Here is a 20,455-nt window from a genome sequence, read left to right on the forward strand (position 1 = left end):
ATATATATATATACATACATACACACACATTTATTTATACATTTATATAAATGTTTTGCCTTGCACCCACTAATTGCGGAGATAATCTCTTTCTTTTTCAATTATGAAATGGATATAGTGTTTTACAGAATTAAAAAAATATTAATAAAAGAATGCATTTCTTCTGTTGCATAGTTTCCTTCTTCACATTTTATATGTATGACGTGCATTGCCATATAGTAATTATTGCATTGCACACAATTTTAGTACTTTTAAAAATGAATCCAGTCATTACAGGTTTCCTTACAGTTTTCCTTCATGAAATACAAGTGACCTGAGGCAAAATACACTTTAAAAGGTATGAACATTTGTAAAGGTAATGTTCTGTTATCCAAAGTGGAAGGATATAAAGGTTATAGTAACATTTGCAAATGGTTTCTATTTATTTAAAAAAAAAATTAGAGAGTAGCCATGCTGCTTCCCCATTAGGTGTCATGTACACTTGTGTTCAGAATGGCAACAGACACTCTGGACATATTTTGTACAGAAAGATCCATTTTGGGTCAGTGTAAACATAAATATGGTTTGTATTCTACACCTCACTTCTACCAGCCACTTCAGAAAAAGCAACCACCCTTTTACACGCCTATTTGCTAGATGTTGCACAAAATAATACAAAGCAACAGCAACAATAAGCTACAAATACTAGCAGATACTATATCCAGGGTGGGACAAGGGACAAGAACAGTGAGCTGGGAAGATGTGCTAATATAAACTTGAAGCAAATTGCTCTTTCTCCTTCCTCCAGCACACTGATGAAGCTCATCAACAAAACTACATTGTCTACCTGTAATCTAAAGGTCCAGTGTAGAGGTAATGATCCATCACACTTTCAATGTCTTACTGTCATTATGGACATAGGTTGCAGCTCCTTTAAAGACTTCTCCACAGTCCAAGTTAACACGGTAAACCTGGGACCTAAAAATCAGTGGTCTCCAGTTCTGACATCCAAGACACTAATGGGAAGGGGCAGTAACTGCAAGGTATTCAGAGAATGCAAACTGTTGGCTTTATGTTGTACTGTAATGAGAACAAGAAATTAAGACAGTCCAAGATAGTACAGTTGCGTAAAATCTTATCAAGATGTCCTTGCCTTCACTGCTGCAGTATTCTTGACATATGTGATTGCCTGCCATAGAAGCCCGACGTCCAGCCAGTCTACCAAAGACTATTGTTGCTTTAAGGTATGCCAAACATCACCCAAATGCTCCTTGCGTAGTGTAGGGCATGAAGGTTATGTTCAAGCCTACCATAATCAGAACTGATTGCCCCAGTACGAACAGCATTCCAAGGAATCCAAGAGGTAATCTGTATATCCAGGAAAGCAAAGTTCTAGGGAGAAGGTGGGAGAAAGTGAATACTGCAGCAGTGAAGGCAAGGACATTTACTGTTACGGTAAGATTTTACACAACTGTACTATGTCCTTACCTTCACTGCTGCAGTATTCTTAACATATGGGAGAGTGTCAAAGCTCAAGAGGAAGCTTGGGAGAGGGAAGGAGCAGAAGAGACCCCTAAAAACATGAAGAACGGCACTAGCAAAACCAGCCCTAGCTCTAGAGATATCATCCAACTTGTAGTGGTAAAGGTATGCACAGAAGTCCAGGCAGCTGCTTCAAGAATATAATTAGTATCTAAGCTCTTGAAAAAAGCACCAGAAGAACCCACAGCTCTAGTAGAATTAGCCTTAACTGAAGAAGGAAGGCTCTTGCCATCAAAAGTGTAACAAAAGGAAACAGCCTTAGAAATAAAACATGAAATAGTTTGCTTGGATACATCAAGTCCTAAAGATCTAGGATGAAAAGAGACAACTGATCTGATTTTCTAACAGCCTCAGTCTTACCCAATAAACCCTGAGTTGCCTGTGCAGGTCCAAAGTGCAGCACCATCTCACTGTCAGATTGCGGAGAGGGCAAAAAAGTATGCAAGATTAAGAGACAGCTCATTAACCACCTTAAGAATAAAAGAAGGGTTAGTGCTCAAGGACACCCTGTCCTTAAGAAAGATCAAAAAAGGAGGACAAGCCACAAGGGTCTGCAACTCAGACACCCATCTGGCAGAAATAACACCTAACAAAAGAACCATCTTCCAGGAACAATGTTGCAAGGAAGCTGAAGCATCAGGCTCAAAAGGAGCTTGAGTCAGCTTTTCCAAAACAATATTAAAATCCCAAGGAGGAGGAACAGGCTTCCTGGGAAATCTAATATTAAGGAGATCTTTAAGAAATTGTTTCACTTCAAATCTGGAAGCTAAAGGAGGAGAAAAGGGGCAGACAAACAGGGATAGCAGACACATTGGTCTTAATAGAATAGGTCAAACCAGCACTGAGCAATTCACACAAATAAGAGAGAACCAAAAGAACATCCACAGTAAGTGGGTCCAAGTTAAGAGAGACACCAAATAGAAAATCTCTTCCATTTGGATAAATAGGATTTCCTAGTAGTAGTTTTCCTGGCCTCCTGCAGGACTTGCAACACCTCCCCAGGAAAAAAAGGTGTCTATGAGGAATCAAAATCCTACCACCCACAGTTGTCAGATGAAGAGTGGACAGGTGGGGATGGAAGAGATATTCCTTGACTTGTGTGATTAGATCCACCCTGTGAGGTAACTTGTGATGACTGCCCCTGGCTAGATGCAGAAGTAGAGGGAACCAGTGCTGTCACAACCAAAAGGGATTCACCAACAAGATTTTGGACTTTTGGAATGAGAGGAAGGGGAGGGAATGCATAAAGAAACATCCCCTTCCAAGAAAATGAGAGGACATCCACCTTCCACACCAAAAGACCTGGGATTCTGGCACAAAACAGAGGAAGTTGTCTGTTCAGATCAGAGGCAAAAAGATTCACCCAAGGAGTACCCCACTGGTGGATAATGTCCAGAAACACATCTCTGTGAAGCATACATTTGTAGAGTTAAGGACCTGATCAGAGTGTCTGCCACAGTGTTCTGACCAGAAGGTATATAAACTGCCTGAAGAGTCACTTGATACTTGAGAGCAAGATCCCATACCAGAAGTGCCAACCAGCAAAGAGGGTAAGATCTCGTTCCACCCTGTTTGTTGATATACCACATCACTGTGGTATTATCTGTGAACACCTTGAGAGGCCCTTAAGAGAAAAGGGGATGAAAGGCTTGAAGACTCAGCAGAAGAGCTGTCATCTCTGACACTCATGTGCTCCATCTGCTGATGACATGCCCACATCCCCTGTACCTTTAGGGAGCCAAATGTCACCACCTATCCCATGTCTGAAGTATTTGTGAACAATTCCTGAGAGGGAAGAGGGGGATAAAAAGGGATCCCTGGATTCAGAGACAACTGCTGACTATGCCAGTGAAGTTCCTGTCTGAGGGACTACAAAACCTAGAGGATGTGCATGTCAATACCACACTGACGTCAGAGACTACTGAAACTTTCTCATGTGAAGTTTGGTCAGACCGAGCATCAGAATGGCGGATGCCATGAAACCCAGAGCTCTCCAAAACGCCCTGGTGGTAATGGAAGCCAGAGGAAGAAGAGTGTGAAAGAAAGAAATGAGAGTTAAGGCCTTTGGAGGAGGCAGGGAAGCCAGCATTGGCATCATCTGAATCCTGCAAGCCAGAAAAACGTGATACTGAGGAGTCAGGGAAGACTTTTTGAAATTGATAGTGAACCCCAGGCTCTGAAGAAGGGAAATGGCAAAATGAAGTTTTTGCAAAAGGATCTCTGGAGAGGGCACCTTAATCAGCAGGTTGTTTAAGTAAGGAAAATTGTGGATCCCTTGAATCCTGCAAAAAAACAATCACAGGAGCAAGGCATTTGTTGAACACCATCGGGGCAGTAGAAAGGCCAAAGGGAAAAGCAGAGGACTGAAAATGCCAGGAAGCAACAGAGAAATGCAAACACTTCCTGAAAAGAGGATGGACTGGAATATAGAGATAGGCATCCTTGAGATCCAGAGATACCATATAGGCCCAAGGGAGCAAGAGGAGAAACAGAATCTGAAGGGACAACATCCGAAAAGAATGTACTTTTAGAAAAGTGTTTAGATGAGGGAAGTCTAGAATAAGTCTCCAAGTGCCCTCTTTTCTGCGCACTGGAAACAGTGCTGAGTAGAACACTTTCCCCCTTTGGGGCAGAGGCACCTCTTGAACAGTACCCTGAGTCAAGAGATTTTAAAGAACCTCTGGGAAAAAGGGAAATTGTTCCTGAGGAGGCTGAGGAATACCCATAAAAAGAGAATGGGATTTCCACACCATGAAGTACCCCTGACGAACTATTAACAGAACCCAAGAATCTTGAGTGATCTGAAGCCAAACTAGAAGAGAAAGGCCAAAAGAAAGAGGAATGTGGGTCAGAAGAGACATAGTCATACAGCACCTGGTTTGTCTGGAAAGGAAGGCTTTTGAATCCCTGAAAACTGAGTAAGCTTAGCAGGAGGAGCCCATTAGTAACTCTGCTTACCTTTAGTAGAAGGGTGGGATTAACTATGAACAAAGACAGGCTTAGCGGGGTAATTTCTCTGAAATTTAGGCAGAGGAAAAACAAGCACATGTTTATGTTCCAGTAAGGCCTTATGTTTGTCCTGATGGGACTTAAACCAGCAGCTGCTTCTCCAAACAAAAATTTAGAATCCAGAGGAGCATCCATCAACTTAGCTTTAATATCATCAAGTAGCAACTGAAGCCTAAGCCAACAATACCTCATCACTGAACCAAAAACAGCAGCCCTAGAACAGGCATCTGCCACATTATAACTACATTTAATAGAATGACAAACAACTTGAGAGGAAGTCCTTAGCAAGGAACGAACAGAAGTTTTACCCTCAGAGTCTGGAAATTCAGAATAAGTTGACAGGCCTGAGATAGAAGAGCCAACACATAGCTAGACATATGGGTCTGATAGTTAATAGCCTTTAAAAGCTAGTAGAATTTCTTTCCCAGCCTTTCCATAGTTCTACTGTCCTTGTCAGAAGGCAATAACGTGGGCAAAGGAAGCAATAGAGACGGCTTATCAGAGGCAACAGACACTACAGAGTGGTCAGCAGCAGGACATTTACATAGAAAATAACAATCCTGAGGCACCCTGTAAAACCTACCATGTTTGTTGGAAGCAGGGGGCAAAGAATAAGGCACATGAGAGGCACTGGAAAAAGCATCCAGCAAAGCAGCCAAAACCGGAGGAATAGACGCAGGTTTAGCAGATTCTAACTGCAGCAAGTCATAGTACCTCGTATGGATATCAGAGACATGAGCACTATCCCACTTAAAAAAAAAATCCATCATCCTACAGAGCGTGTCCCCAAAAGAAATTTCCTCAAAAGGAAAATTAGGACTAATAGCTTCTTCCTACTCTGACCCACAGTCCAAAGGAGAAGGAATTTGAGCAGAATAAGTCAGGGATTCATCATCAGAGTCCAATTCATCCTCAGAAGAATCCTGTTCTCTAGGCCATTTAAAGAGAGTAGAAAACCAAGGAGGAACAGTAACCAAAACCCTGTGAGGAGGCTTTAAGGACATTAAAGCAGTAAACAGCCCCAGAGTGAAGGCCTTACACTCACTTTGTAGATCCCTAGGAGCAGAAGAAACGCATTTAATTTTGTGATTCCTTTTTTAAGGGAACTTCCCCTCCAAAAAACTGAAAATGCCCAAACCCACAACAGAAGTCAAGAACCATAGTAGGAACTTCTTCCCAAACTAAAATCTGAGGAACTCCCCTAGGCCCCTTGGAAAAAAATCAACAGTGGTACCCCAAAATGTCCGAGGGGGACACCTGCAAAGCCTCTTCGGAAATGCTGTCAACTGGATCCTCACCGGCCTCAAACATGGTCTGGGCAGAAAAATCTGACAACACAACCAGGTGAGCCTCCAGGTTGTAAAGACCTCAGGAGAAACAACAGGCAGAGGCTGGACAGTGGAAGATTCCGGTCGTACCTTTTTCACCTTCTTCTTCCCTGATAGCTGACAGTTGGGGCAGAGAGAAGATTCTTTCTATTGTACTTTTAGCGAGTAGCTTAAGACGCTGGCTCTCAAGATACAAGGGAAGGGAAGAAAGTCTACTGCAAAGGCTTTTTGGGACAAATGCCTGACAAACTGAATAAGATGTATGGTCATGAGAAGCTCCTAGGCAAAAAAGACACTTATCGTGGTGGTCTTTATGGGGACTTTGAATCCCACACTGGCATTTACCCTTCCTGGGTGACATTAACCTCAAGGAGCACAAAAAAGGCAAGAAGAAACAAAAGCCCAATGGGGCACTTATCTGCACTTCTAGAAGTCAGCAAACAGGCGTCAGTAGGCACTGGAGAATGAAAGTGCATTCAACTGGCAGAAAGCAGATGTAGGTAAACAGACCAACTGTGAAAAATACACTCAAGACATGCAGCAAAGAAGTTCTGATTATGGTAGGCCTGAACATGACCTTTATGTCCTACGCTACGCAAGGACGGTTTAGGTGATGTTTGGCATACCTTAAAGCAACAGTAGTTTTTGGTAGACTGGCCGGATATCAGGCTTCCACTGAAGTGAGTCCATATGTTAAGAATATTGCAGCTGTGAATGTAAGGACATCAAGAAATGACTAAACAGAAAGTGTCATATGCTCAATTTTTTTGTTGAATTGAGTATCCTTTAAAGGGTAGCTTCTGTCATGCTTATTTAAATGATGAAACATTTCAAGTGTTAGCAAACATAGCTTCTGAAATAGGAATCTTCAACTGTGGAGTCCCCACAAAGCTCAGTATTAGAAACATTATTATTCTCACACTTCATTACAGATATACCAGAGGAACTGCCCTCTTAAAATATTACCCTTTATAGGTTCCTAGGTAGTCATAAGGCTTGCAGTCCAGCAGACCACTGAGGATCCTAGCCCAAATTTCTAATTACATCCAAGCACTGTCTGGTTAAGTGACTTGTTGAAGATCACACAGTAGGCAGTGGAGAGAATAAAACCCTGCACCACCGGAACAACTTACAGCTTTAACACTCTGCGCCAACTATCAGCCAATAATGCATACCTCTCAACCTGGAAACTTCAAAAATCTGGACAATGGCCCATGAAAAGTAGGTATAACTGTCTAAAAATCTGGATGCTGATCAACATAAAATTTGTACACATAATTATGTAACCCCACCCACGTCAATGGACTTGTGGGATACCAACATTCAAAAGCAAATTGAAGAACAGACAATATATTAAACATAAAATATAACCAGAACAATAGTAATTATAAATACTGTAAATCACTTTGTTTCATGCATATGTTCTCACTATTAAATACTTACACTACATATACTACTATGCAAACATATTAAATGTTATGTAACTACTGAAGTTTGTCAGGTTTAAATATAATTGTGTATGTCATGATGTATCCCAATTTTTCTGTGCTTCTTTGCATTCATATTCTTTGTCACTGATTGATAATCTTTTCTATTCTTTTCTGCACTTCTCTCAGGCTGAGCCTAAAACAGGTCCAGAAGAATCAGTGCTCTGCCCTGGTTTAACTAAGAGAAAACTTACTCCACAACCAACAGTGGACTCCATTCATGTTTCTCATACAGGCAAACCTCTTAGAGCAAGAAATCCTGACAAAGGCACAAATGATGTTGGGACAAAGCCCCAAAAATAGGGACACTTTTTAAACATTGCTCTTACAAACTTAGAAAGTTGATAGAACAGGTTTTGCATTCACATGAATTTTATGATGAAATCTGAAACTCAAAAAAAGTGTGCCATTATTTTCTGATTTCAATCTTCAGTGATTTGTCAGTGATTTGTCACACTTTTATTAAGCAAAAATCTGGACATTCTGCAAACATTTAGACAGTTGAGCGGTATGTCTACCATCCTTGAGCTAATGCCTCAAAAAATCAATGCACATCAATTAAAATTTCATGTGCATTCCCTTAAAACTGTATATATTTGCCCTCTTTTTATTGCTAAAGTTTTTAAGAATAGCATATTTTTGGAATTTAAGAATAGTTGTTTCAAAATCTGACTATTCCTTCTCTCAAACTGTAATCCATTTGGTTAAACCAAACAGTAGACGTGATCTGGACTGGAGCAGAAAGCTTTGAGAGAACTTTAATAACAAAGTACAATAGAAGAAAGCATATTCTCTCACATAGTGAAAGAAACAGTGAATAAAGAAAGTCAAGCTGAAAATATTCTGGTAACAGCATAATTAGTTCTTAGCTTGTCACCAATTCTAATACCGGTAAGGGAAGGGCTCGCTTTACACGTTCAACTTTAATAATTAAACTTTAAACAGAGAATTAATTTCACATAAATGTGGAATTACTGATAAATCAAATACACACATTAAAAATGATCAAGTCTACTAACTTTTTAAATGTAACATAGCAGTCAAACAAATCGTTCCCATAAAATTCAACGCCTTCTGGCTGCTGCGCACTTGTTTTGTTCAAAACACGAATAAGGAAGGAAACATGAGTTAGTTTCTGTACAAATAAAATGGTTTCTGTTTGTCAAGGCAGAACTGCAGCTCACAAACAAGACTTTGGACAATCTCCTCAGGTAAAACTGCAGTTAAGTATATTAGCAGTATGAGAGATCCCGCTCGCTGCAGGAGCGAGCAGAGATGGGTGTAATGTGTTCAGTCACAAAGAAAATTTTTCCTGTAATAGTGTTGTTAGTAGTACTATTACCAGCCTTGGTGCAGAGCAGGAAACATATAAAATAAACACCATTACTTTAAGTTGTCCCGTTCAGGGATAGTCTGCTTACTTTAGTTTCCAGATTCACAATTTATAAATGAATTCTGCTTTCCGCAGCAGTTATTTTTCGTTTCACCATCACATTGTATGTTTTTACCATCAAAACTAATGTCTACAGTTCCCCATCCAAGTGAAATACCTCTATGTTACAACTCTCAGCTCGAATGATGGTTCAACCGTCATATAAAATCGTTGCCGGCCTACATTCCCTACTGCAGAGATGGAGTGGAACAGTGTGGGGGCAGGTAACTAAGAATGGATTTAGTTCATTTCCTTCACAAAAAGCATGCTAACTCAAATCTTGTTACTGTAGTAGCTTTCTAACTTTATAAAAGTGCTAATTTAAAATCCATCCCTCTTTCTGAAACCTTTGCGCCCCCCCCCCCCCCATTTCAGTCTCTGTCTAGATTTCTTGCTCTAAGTGGTTGACTGGTATGTATGTGCATTACATTAGCAGCAGCCAGCAAATCTGGATAAATATTAATTATCCCTAAATGCATAGGAAGCCACACACAAACGCACCTTAGCCTATGTGGAACACAACACATCTTTTCAACCAGTAAAACAAGCCTAACGAGTTAATACCAATATTCTCTTAGTGAGTGAAACTAATAACTTGACCTGTAGAGATGTATGCTGTTACCTGTCACATCTTTAGTTTGTTTGTTTTTGTATAATAGAACAGTCGCTGACGTCCTGTCAACAATTTTCGAGTAGTTGTGGATTTAATGTTCAACCTACCATAACGTTTCTAAAATATACATATTTAAAAGTATATCTACTGTTGGAGGATTTATCCTGCCTTGAAGCGTCTTGTGTGGCAGCCCTGTGAGCCAATTCTCATCGAGCCCTGATGGCTGATTAAGAGGTTAAGAACTGACTAGTAGCGTGATCCTTAGAGAGTGGTTGTACTGACTTCATGTCTGCTGCTTGCATTTACAATTAGGCACTGTCTCACAACACTGATGTCAGCAGTAACTGCATACTGTAAATAAAAAAGTTGGTATGGCCGATATACTATCTTCAGACAGAAACCTCAATAATCTGAAGTGTAAAATGCAAACTGCCTTCAACAAACTGTATAAGTGGACCTATGTATGCAAGCTGCTTATTTCTACTAAAAAGTCAGGGTAATGCTTTCAGTCACCAAAAAAAAAAACAACTCAAAACACTTCACTTCAGACATACGACACACAAAATGATTGGGTCCCTAGTGTAAATCATCAGAAATATCTGGGTCTAACACTTGAACCAAAAATCTTTCAAACTCCACTATGAAACTGCAGTGTCTAGCTTTGTGCCACATGTAAAGGCATGTTACACATTATCACACCGCCTAATACCTAAAGATTGATTAGCTCTTGCTACAATATCTTGATTCCAAAATACTGAACATGCCCTGAATACCTGCAATTACACTGTAGTCTAGCAGTAATACTCAGACATTAGAAAGTGCTGTATAGTTAACATCTAAGCAAATGACATTCATTTTATTTTTTGTTTTGTTTATGAAATCAATAAGAGAAAATTATCTTTATATTATCATATGTATTTCTGTTTTTAATGAATCCTGCTTGATCGTGCTGTGTCAATAATGGCAATATTTTTTTATTCTGTTTGCATGAACTGTCATAAATATTTTATAATCTATATTTAATACACATATGGGTCTATATGAGGTGCACTCAACAGGTTTTTTATCTCGTTTCAAAATTGGTGATACTTGAGTGCATTTCCAAGGAGGTGGACATTTACCTTCTTTAACTGATGTGAACACACTTAGTAACAGATTTAATGCATTATTAGATAGTAGTCTAAACATCTCTGGTGTCATATTATCCTTAACCTGGGGCTTTGTTTAATTTTAGTTTCTTGATTTGCGCTTTAATTTCGGTCATAGTGATATCTTTATTATTTTTCTGTGTTCGTCTGATAGTCTTAGTCTTATATTACCCTTAAGGAATTTTTTTAAGTGCTTCACTTGATTCTACTTTATTTTCTTGACTACTGAGTTTATTAAAATACACTCTAAAGGCTTCTACAATTCCTTCTAGTTCTTTTTTTGTCTATATTGTATATTTCTTTTATCTGACTTGTCTTTATCATTCTTTTCGTCCTGTTAGCTATTCTCCTTTGATTTTTGGTTCATAGAGTAAGCGCATAGTTTGACCTTCTCTAGAGTAATCATTGTTTTATGGTTCAATATCTCTAAGTATTTTTGCTGAGGTCTTCTAATTCTTTTTCTGAAGCTAAGTTGCCTTTACGAATATCTAATTTCATTTTGTCTATTTTAGTTTGTAGTTCTGCCATTTCTTTATTCCAATGTTTTGTTTGATTTATACCAGGCCACTGCATCCCATATAAATATGCTATCATTGCATCCTATATATATATATATATATATATATATATATATATATATATGTCTGCTACCTTGTCTGTGAGGTTTAAATATAGAAATGTTTGCATCTCTGCAGTATGGTATTGTTTAAACTCTTTAAGGTTTGCTATATGGACTGGAATTTTTATGATTGTAAGTTTTCTCTTAAAGTTAAAATCTATTTCAAAACGTATTGCATTATGGTCTGAGAAGGTGCAGGTGATTGTTTTGACTTTGCTTATTTTTTTGGTAAGATCTTTTGTTATATACACTATCTATTCTGGAAAAGGTGTTATGTCTCTGCGAGCAATGTGTGAATATCAATGAATCTTGTTCAGCTTGTGTGTTAATGTCCATTAAGTTATATGAGTCAGTAAACTTAATTTTGATAGTGGAGATTTCCTGCGTGTGTTTTTAGGATTTATGTCCTCCTCTTCATACAATTAATCTCTCCTGCAATTACTGTATTACCTTTGCAATGTTGTACTATGTTCTCTAAATGTTGTTTGGCTGCCCTGACACCCAGTCCTGGTATCCAATAGTTGTTTACCAGGGTATAAGCCAAACCATTTATTACTATTGATACTAAAAATATTCTTGGGCATCAAGGTAGTCTTTCTCCATAACATGATCTTTATTATATTCTGAACTTGCTAGTAATGTGTAATTATGCATATTACTCTTATTAATGTCTTGCTGTGCAAGATGTGTTTCTTGTAAAAATGCTACTTGTGCTTTACATAGCTTTATGATATTGGTGTAAACTTCCTTTTTTACAGCTGTTATTTAAGCCACTGACATTGATAGCAATGGATTTCACAATTGGACTAACTATACCTTTGTATTTAACCATTGTCCTGTTTTTGTGTTTGTAAATAATCTTGTGTGTGCTGAAAACTTTTTACCATTAATTTCATATATATTATACATGCATTGCTTAGACATCCATTTAAAAGGTAAAAATAAAAATTGTCTGTGTAAAAAGTGGTTTTCAAAATATAAACAACCAATCATTCCCTTCATGAGAGAAAACATCCCATCGTTGAATAGGTTTACCATTCAGGTGACCCCTCTTATCCCTATTCAACATCTTCCCTCAGCTTTCCCAACAACAAATATAACTAAAAGCATCAAGTTCTTGTTGTGTGCTATCAAACTTCAACTATTGAACTGTTTAATATTCAATTAAAGACTATTACAGAGATTGTTATATGATATTACTGTCCGTGGTTAAATAAAATAGTACAACCAACTTTAAATACAACATTGATCTAGTATATACAGTACATATTATATTTTATCTCACTGTATTATTTAATGTCCTTCAACCAACATCTGTTTTTAGTGTAACAGTATCAACATTTCATTTAGACAACACTTTATCAATGCACTTCTTGCTTCATTTATCACCACTGTATAAATATATAGCCTTTTGCCCATATGTATATTTCTAAATAACCATTTTATTTTTAGTGTTTGTTTACGCCAGATTTAATATACAACTAAAATGATTGTTGGTATTTGTTGCACACCCTATGCGTACACAGGGGAACACTTTATAATCCCGAAATATCAAATTTCAGAATCCCAAGATTATAAAGCCAAAATCTCAAAATTCCAAAACCCCAGAAGTACGAATTTCAAAATCCCGAAGTCCAGAGATGTTGAATTAGTGCTTCTGGTGTTGCGCTGTGTGAATGGATAGCTGGAGATTCAGGTAAGTGTTTTTATTAGGGGCTTTAGTGTACGTCAGTGTGTTTTGTTTGATGTGTGTGTGCCAGGGGAATGTAGCTTGTATGGTGGTGTTTTGTGTCTTTGTCTGTGTAGTGTGTCCTTGGAGTTAGTATATTTAAGTGGGGGGGGGGGTGCAGCCCCCACATGGGGGATGCAGGGGGGCTTACCCCCCTTCTTGTATGTAGTGTAGGTTTGTGTGTGGGGGGAAGGTGTGTGTATGTGTTTGTCTGCGGTGTATGGTTAGTGTAGGAGTCGCGATTTTGGAATCCACGCTTCTGGGGTTTCAAGATTTTAAGGTATCGGCTTTATGATCTCGAGATTCTGAAATTCAATATTTCAGGATTTCGGGATTATAAAGTGAACTCGTACACAGTCCAAGTAGGTTCGTATTTCCTACTGTTAAGACGACTGAGCCTTATGAAACTTTGTTTCAACATCCAGTCAGGTTAATGAAAACATTGTTATTGTTGTTATAAACTGTAGATTTTAATATATAAAGTACAGTTTTGTACCTACCATAAATGTAGATGTTCGAGTGTAGACATTGCTGCAGTCATTACACTTGGGTTATCCTGCCGTCAGGCAGTCCCACAGTCGGCCAGAGTTCCAAAGTCTTGGTCTGGCGTCGGTTGCTGTCGCCTCCTCCCTGACGTCAGTGCGACAGGGGTATATAAGATGCAGCCGACGCCATTTTCTTCAGATTTTCTTGCCCCAGATGTCAGGTGCTTCTAAATATGTAGGCAATTCCAATTGCTAATAAAACATACATAAGAAAAGCAATAAACAACTTACAGCTACCAGCAAATACTCCCCATAAGTAGTAAGGGTAGAAGACATAGGTACATACCAGTCAGTAAGAGGGGAAGGAGGGAGGGTAACCTGGACTGCTTCAGTGTCTACATTCGAACATCTACATTTATGGTAGGTACAAAACTGTACTATGTTCATCGTGTTACACTGCTGCAGTCATTACACTTGGGTGGAATCCCAAAGCTGAGGAAGGGTGGCTGGTCCTATAAGGCATTAGGGGTGGCTATAAGACCCTGCAGCACTGCAGTGGTGAAGCCAGCTCTGGATTTAGAGTATAGAGGTAGATGGTAATGCTTGGTGAAGGTGTGTACAGAACTCCAAGTTGCTGCTTCCAAAATATCCTTGGTAGGTACTCCCCTGAGGTAGGCAGTTGAAGTGGCTGTTGCCCTGCTGGAGTGAGATCTAATGCTGCTAGGTACAGGTTTTCCATGGTATGTGTAGCAAAAATGTATACAATGTCCTATCCATTTTGAAATGGTCTGTTTTGAAATGGATTTTCCCTGTGCTCCTGCAGCATATGCTACCAATAATTGCTCAGATTTTCTGAAAGCTTTGGTTTTGTCCAAGTAGAAGCATAACTGCCTGTGAATGTCCAAAGAGTGCAGTAGTCTCTCCCCTTTATTCTGTGGTTTGGGATAAAAAGTTGGCAGGTGAATAGTTTGGTTTAGAGCCACACTGGATACCACCTTTGGCATAAAAGTAGGGTTAGTTCGTAAAGACACCCTGTCCTGGTGGAAAATGAGGAAAGGTTCCACTGCCATTAGTGCCTGTAATTCTGAAACTCTTCATGCTGATGTTATTGCCAGGAGCAGAGCAATTTTCCAAGAGATATATTTTAATTCTGCTGTGTTGGCTGGCTCAAAAGGAGGTAAAGTTAGCTTCTCCAAAACAAAGTTGAGGTCCCAAGTTGGAGTAGGTGCTCTACGGGGCGGTCTTATATTTTTAGCCCCTCTGAGGTACTGTTTTAACAGAGGATTAGAGGAAATTGGTGGATCCGTGTTGTAATGAGCAGAGATGGCAGAGGTGTGGATCTTGATGGATGAGAAGGAGAGTCCTTTGTCCAGCATCTCAGTTAAGTATTGTAGTATCTGAGGAATGTTTGGGACAAGAGGGTCAAGGCTGTAAGCTTGGTTCCAGGCACAGAATCTCTTCCATTTATCCGAATAGGCTTTCCTGGTACTAGGCTTCTGGCCTCCAGAATGACATCCATAACAGCTTTGGAGAGAGGCATTGGTTGCTTGACTAAGGAATCCTTCCATGCAGCTAGGTTTAAGGTCTTTAGCTGGCTGTGTAATATTTGTTTGTTGTGCTGAGTCAGCAGATGTGGGATTTGAGGCAAAATCCAGGGTGGTTCTTGTGCTAAGCTCCTTAAGATTGGGTACTAGTGCTGGCGTGGCCAGTCTGGTGCAATCAGGATCATCATTGGCTCTTCCTGTCTGGCTTTTATGAGTACCTTTGGCAGGAGAGGTAGTGGTGGGAAAGAGTATACTTGTAGGTTCTCCCAGCTGAATGAGAGGGCATCCAGTTTCCATGCTTGTGGATGGCAACTCCTTGTGCAGAATTTTTGTAGCTGGCAGTTTATTGGGGATGCAAACAGATCTATGTCTGGGCTCCACCATTTCTGTGTTATCATTGTGAATATTTGTGGAATCAACTCCCATTCGTGGGGATCCATGATATTTCTGCTTAAGTCGTCTGCCAGTGCATTTTTCTCTCCTGGCAGGAATTGCGTTTGCAGATGAACTTGAAGGTTTATAGCTGTGTTCCATAAAGTCATAGCTTGTCTGCATAGGGGGTAAGAGTGAGTGCCCCCTTGCTTGTTTATGTACCACATAACTGTGGTGTCTGTCTTTAGTATTAGTTGTCCTGGATGCAGCAGATCCTTGAAAGCTATAAGCGCATTTTGTACAGCTAGCATCTCTTTTTGATTGATGTGAAGATGCCTTTGTTCTGTGGTCCACGTGCCCTGCATACATTTGCCTGCCATGTGTGCTCCCCAGGCGTAATCCGATGCATCTGTTTTCAGTGTTTCCCTGGCTGTGGGTTGTGTAAAAGGCTGTCCACTTGTTGAGGTCACAAGCTTGAGCCCACCACTGAAACTCCTGTTGAAGGCAAGGGATTAGTGGTATAACTGTTTCCAAACTTTTGACAGTGTTGAGACCATACATTCTTTAGGTACCATTGTAGTTTTCTCATATGCAGTCTGGCATATGGAATTAGTAGTATGCAGGATGCCATGTAACCCAAGGCCTACAGAATTTTTCTTGCAGGGAGATGGGTCTTTGTTGCCATCAATTGAAAGTATTGAGTCAGATGTCCTTGTTTGCCTGGCATGAGATAAGCCATCTGGGCCGTTGTGTTCAAGCTGGCACCCAGGAATATAATCTCTTGTGAGAGCACTAGTTTTGATTTCTTTTCATTTACTGTGTACCCCAGGCAACTTAATAACTTTTTTGCAAATGCCAGATGCTTTAGAAGAATGTCCTTGCTCTCTGCTTGAATCAGGCAGTCGTCCAGGTACAGATAAATTTGAATTCCTTTCTGTCTGCAAAATGCAATTACTGGTGCCAGGCACTTTGTGAAGACCCTGGGTGCAGTAGATAACCCAAAGGGCAGTGCAGAGAATTGGTAGTGCATTGAACCAGCTATGAATCTGAGGTATCTTCCGCAGTTTTGTCTGATAGGGACATGCAGGTATGCCTCTTTGAGGTCCAAAGTCACGAGCCAAGCTTTCTTGCCCAGCATGGGAAGAAGCTGCTGTAATGTCAACATTTTGAATTTCGGAACATCCAGGTAAGTGTTTAGAGATGAAAGTTCCAGAATGGGCCTCCGGGCTTTGTCCTTTCTGGGTACCAGAAAAAGTCTTGAGTAAAATCCTTGTCCTTGCTCCTGTGACGGTACCTTTTGAATAGCTCTCATATCCATGAGTGCTTTAATTTGTTTTTGAGCATCTGCCCATTGATTTGGTGGCAGATTTGGCATTCCTTTTAACATTGGCAGTGTGTGAAAGTGGAACCTGTAACCTTGAAATACAATGTTGAGAACCCATTTGTCTTTAGTGATCATTTGCCAATTGTGGTAGAAGAGTGCCAGTTTTCCTCCTAAGGGGGCTGCCAAGAAGGATTTGTTTGGCAGCTGTAGAGGGAAGTCATTGGAGCTGCTTTTTATATGATTGTGGCCCGTCTCCCCTTTCTTTCTGGCCTGATGCAACCCATTGTCGAGGCCTGTAAGGACCTTGTGTTTGACCTCTACCTCTTGGACGTATGTATCTTCCCCTTTGAGGTCTGTCTGTAATTGGAAATGACCACTTCTTAGTTGGCCATTTTCTGCTAAATCTAGGAGGCTGAACCTGTAAATCCTTCACTGTTTGCATAGATTTTGCCTTATCCTCCATTTTCTTTAGTACCTCTTCTGCCTTAACTAAAAATAACACATCCTGCTGCAAAGGTGCATCAATAATTTTGCTTTAACATGATCTGGTAACGTATGCTCTTTTAACCAAGCATTCCTCCTAATGACAGAACCTGTAACAGCGGCCCTGCAGGAGGCCTCTAGAGAATCAAAACCACATTGCAAAGTATGCTTTCCCACTTGTTCAGCTGCATGCAATAAATCCTGCATTTCTTTAAAATGAGGAGGATCCGATTCTGGAAGCATTTTTTTGTTTTAACTGAGACAGTAAAAATTGCTGATATTTTAGCATGTGAAACTGGCAATTTAAGGCTCTCATTGCTAAAGTTGCAGACGTATATACTTTCTTTCCCCATCTGTCTAATGCTCTGGAATCTCTGTCAGAGGGAACTGGATTCTTGGCTGATGAGGCCTGAACTCCTTTGGGTCCCTGAGAAATAGTTTCAGGGTCAGCTACAGGGCTGTTATACAAAAATTTACGTGAGTCAGGGACTCTGTACTATCTGTCAGGTTTAACGGGGGTGGAGGTAAGGAATCAGGATTTAAGATGGATTCAGTATACACATCATCCACAATATCTAACACTGGCGGAATAGCAAGGGGTCTGTGTTGAGGTAATCAAAGGAAGTCTCTGAGCCTTTTCTTGGATTCTGAGTCATCCTGGCCTTCCCAGTGGAAATGCTCACTCATGGTATGTAGGGTTTCCCCAAAGGAGTAGTCCTCAGGAGGTTAGGCTGATGGAATTGATTCCTCAGCATAAGAATCCTCATAAGGGGGTAAACAGTATCCTAGGTCTGAGGATGAATCAGAAGAGATGGACACCTGGTCGGATGAGTCATAGTCTGCATCCTGTCTAGGCCTTTTATCAGGAGGGGGATGGGACCCCCTGATCAGAGTAATTAGGTCTTCGGCCATTTTGAGCATTTGTTTCTTAGACATGGAGGCCTGTCCTGGAGAATGCTGTATTTGTTTCTTTGACTTAAAGGAGGCTTAGACTTAGCTGAGGGTTTAATGCTTAACTGAGTAGGTCTGAAGACTCCCTTTGTAGCTGTGGGTTGCTCAGCTTCTCCGGATCCCTCTGAAAGGTTAGTCTCGGTAGGCTGAAGAGCTTGTGCATCCGAAGGCCCAGCCATCTCCACGTGGGAATCAGAGGTGGCTTATGGTTCTACAGAAGCAGTCGTCAGGGGCTGCGAAGGCGCCTCGCTGAAAACCGGAGAACTGGTGACTGGCCTAGAAGAGGCTTTGTCGTCAGTTTTGGGCCTCTGATGCTTATCCTTGTCTTTGCGTTTTTGTGTATTCCAGTCATCTGAAGTTCCGACGGCATGGTATAATTGAATTTTCTACCAAAATAATGTTGGGCAAAATCAAACCGACATTTAATCGTGTGCTTGTTAAACCTGGCATAAAACCGACAACCAGTAAGTCGTGGTCAGGGCCTAGGCATGGGATACAATAGGAATGGAAATCCTTATGAGGTATTTGCTTCCCACAAGAAATACAGTTATTAACTTTTACTGACTTCGGTCAGAGGCAAGAAAAAGTTTCCGCAATGGGGTACTTAGCTTTGTAGAAGACTTCGGTTCTGGATTCGGAAAGAAAATGTCAGGAGACGGCCGACCGGCACTTGCGAACTGCTTTTGCTTTGGGCACCGCGCGGCAAGAAAGACTGAAGAAAATGGCATCGGCTGCATCTTATATACCCCTGTCGCACTGACGTCAGGAAGGAGGCGACAGCAACCGACGCCGGACCAAGACTTTGGAACTCTGGCCGACTGCGGGACCGCCTGATGGCAGAATAACCCAAGTGTAATGACTGCAGCAGTGTAACACGATGAACATCAACATTTTGGCTTCTAATGTAATCTCTGTGTATATATATTGCATTCATCTGTTGAGATGAATTCTTTACATCTTTAAATTTAGGTCTGTTTGCACTCATTATAGGCTTTCATAATGTTCTTATTTAACAGATAAGTTATATACATCCGATTCTGTGAACTGGGATTACCTTTGGCTTGCACTGGTGGAGTATGTATTTTCGAAAAGTTTTATCTCACTAATAAGGTCTCTTTATGATAAATCTTCGGCATACATAAAAATTGGATGCTATTTGTCAGAGTCTATTACCATTAAAAAAGGTACAAAACAGGGTTGTCCACCTTCTCCTTTGTTATTCGCATTAGTAATAGAACCATTAGCAAATTTCATACGCACAAACCAACATTCAAGGAATTCAACTAGATAATGACCTTGATTCAACTATTTCCAGATGGCATTTTACTGACTTTAAAATAAGATAACAACACACTAAACGAACTACAGAAAGCAACAAAACAGTTTAAGATTTCTGGACTATCATTTAATGAAAATAAAACCAATACGTTACTAAAATATGAACAAAGAAGCATTAAACAAACAATATCATAAATATCTCTCTAGAAATGATACAATCAAATACTTAGGAGTTAAAATTACAAATGACAGATACAGCAGTGCAACTTAACTATAAAGATATGTTGGATAGTATCAAAGAACTCATAGAAAAATGGAATAAGCTATTTTTTTTTACCATGGAGGAAAGACTATATATAATTAAAATTATTATATTTCTGAAAATTCTGTATTTTATACAAGCTTGTTCACTACCTCTACCTAAATCATATTTATAATAATTTGAAGGGTTAATAACAAAATTCTTATGGTACCCTATTTGATGCCCCTGCACTGGCCCAGTAATCAAGGAGCCTCAATCCTCACCACTAACACCAGTGAGGGATGTGCACACTGGGAGGATGATAAGTACACACACAGTAAAGTACAATTTCCCTTAAGAGCACACAGAGATCACAGTCAGTCTGGGGCTGGTTTCTCCCTCTCTCTCCAAATCCCCAATAAGACTCCCCACTGGTACAGCTATAGGGTTCAGATCTCAGCTGAGTGGTCAAGTCAAAACCTCCAGCACCCTGTGTGTCCAACCAGTGCTTTGTGTCCCTGCCCAAGTAGCTGACACACACACACACACACACACTGAGATCACAGAGACACTCCTGGGGAAGGCTGGTACAGGTTCACTAGCTATGCCTCCTTCTGCCAGACTATAAGGTAGTACCACCTGCCACCAACCACTACTTATCAGCTACCATAAGGCCCTTACAAAGGGTGACCAATTCTACTGTGCAATGTTACTATTACCCAAATGGTAAGTATGTCAAAGACTTGAAGGCTATTTAGGAGTGGCCAATACAGTTTTACCAAATACATAAGAAAGTACTCTGAGAGCTTAAGTATCTGTAAACAAAACCAGTCACAATTAAAAGGTTTAAATATTTAATAATAAATCCAGAATCAAATAAGCAGAAACAGA

The 20,455-nt window shown here is 40.1% G+C and overlaps 1 protein-coding gene across 1 annotated transcript in view; it reads right to left on the reverse strand.

Annotated features, from left to right (window-relative positions):
- The window catches only part of LOC122796516 (band 4.1-like protein 4B), a 2,320,263-nt gene that overhangs the window by 2,045,839 nt on the left and 253,969 nt on the right, over positions 1 to 20,455 (reverse strand). The window lies entirely within an intron of this gene.

Source organism: Protopterus annectens, chromosome 3.part0 (genome assembly GCF_019279795.1).
Source record: "Protopterus annectens isolate FY-2018-M chromosome 3.part0, PAN1.0, whole genome shotgun sequence".
NCBI classification, from domain to species: domain Eukaryota; kingdom Metazoa; phylum Chordata; order Ceratodontiformes; family Protopteridae; genus Protopterus; species Protopterus annectens.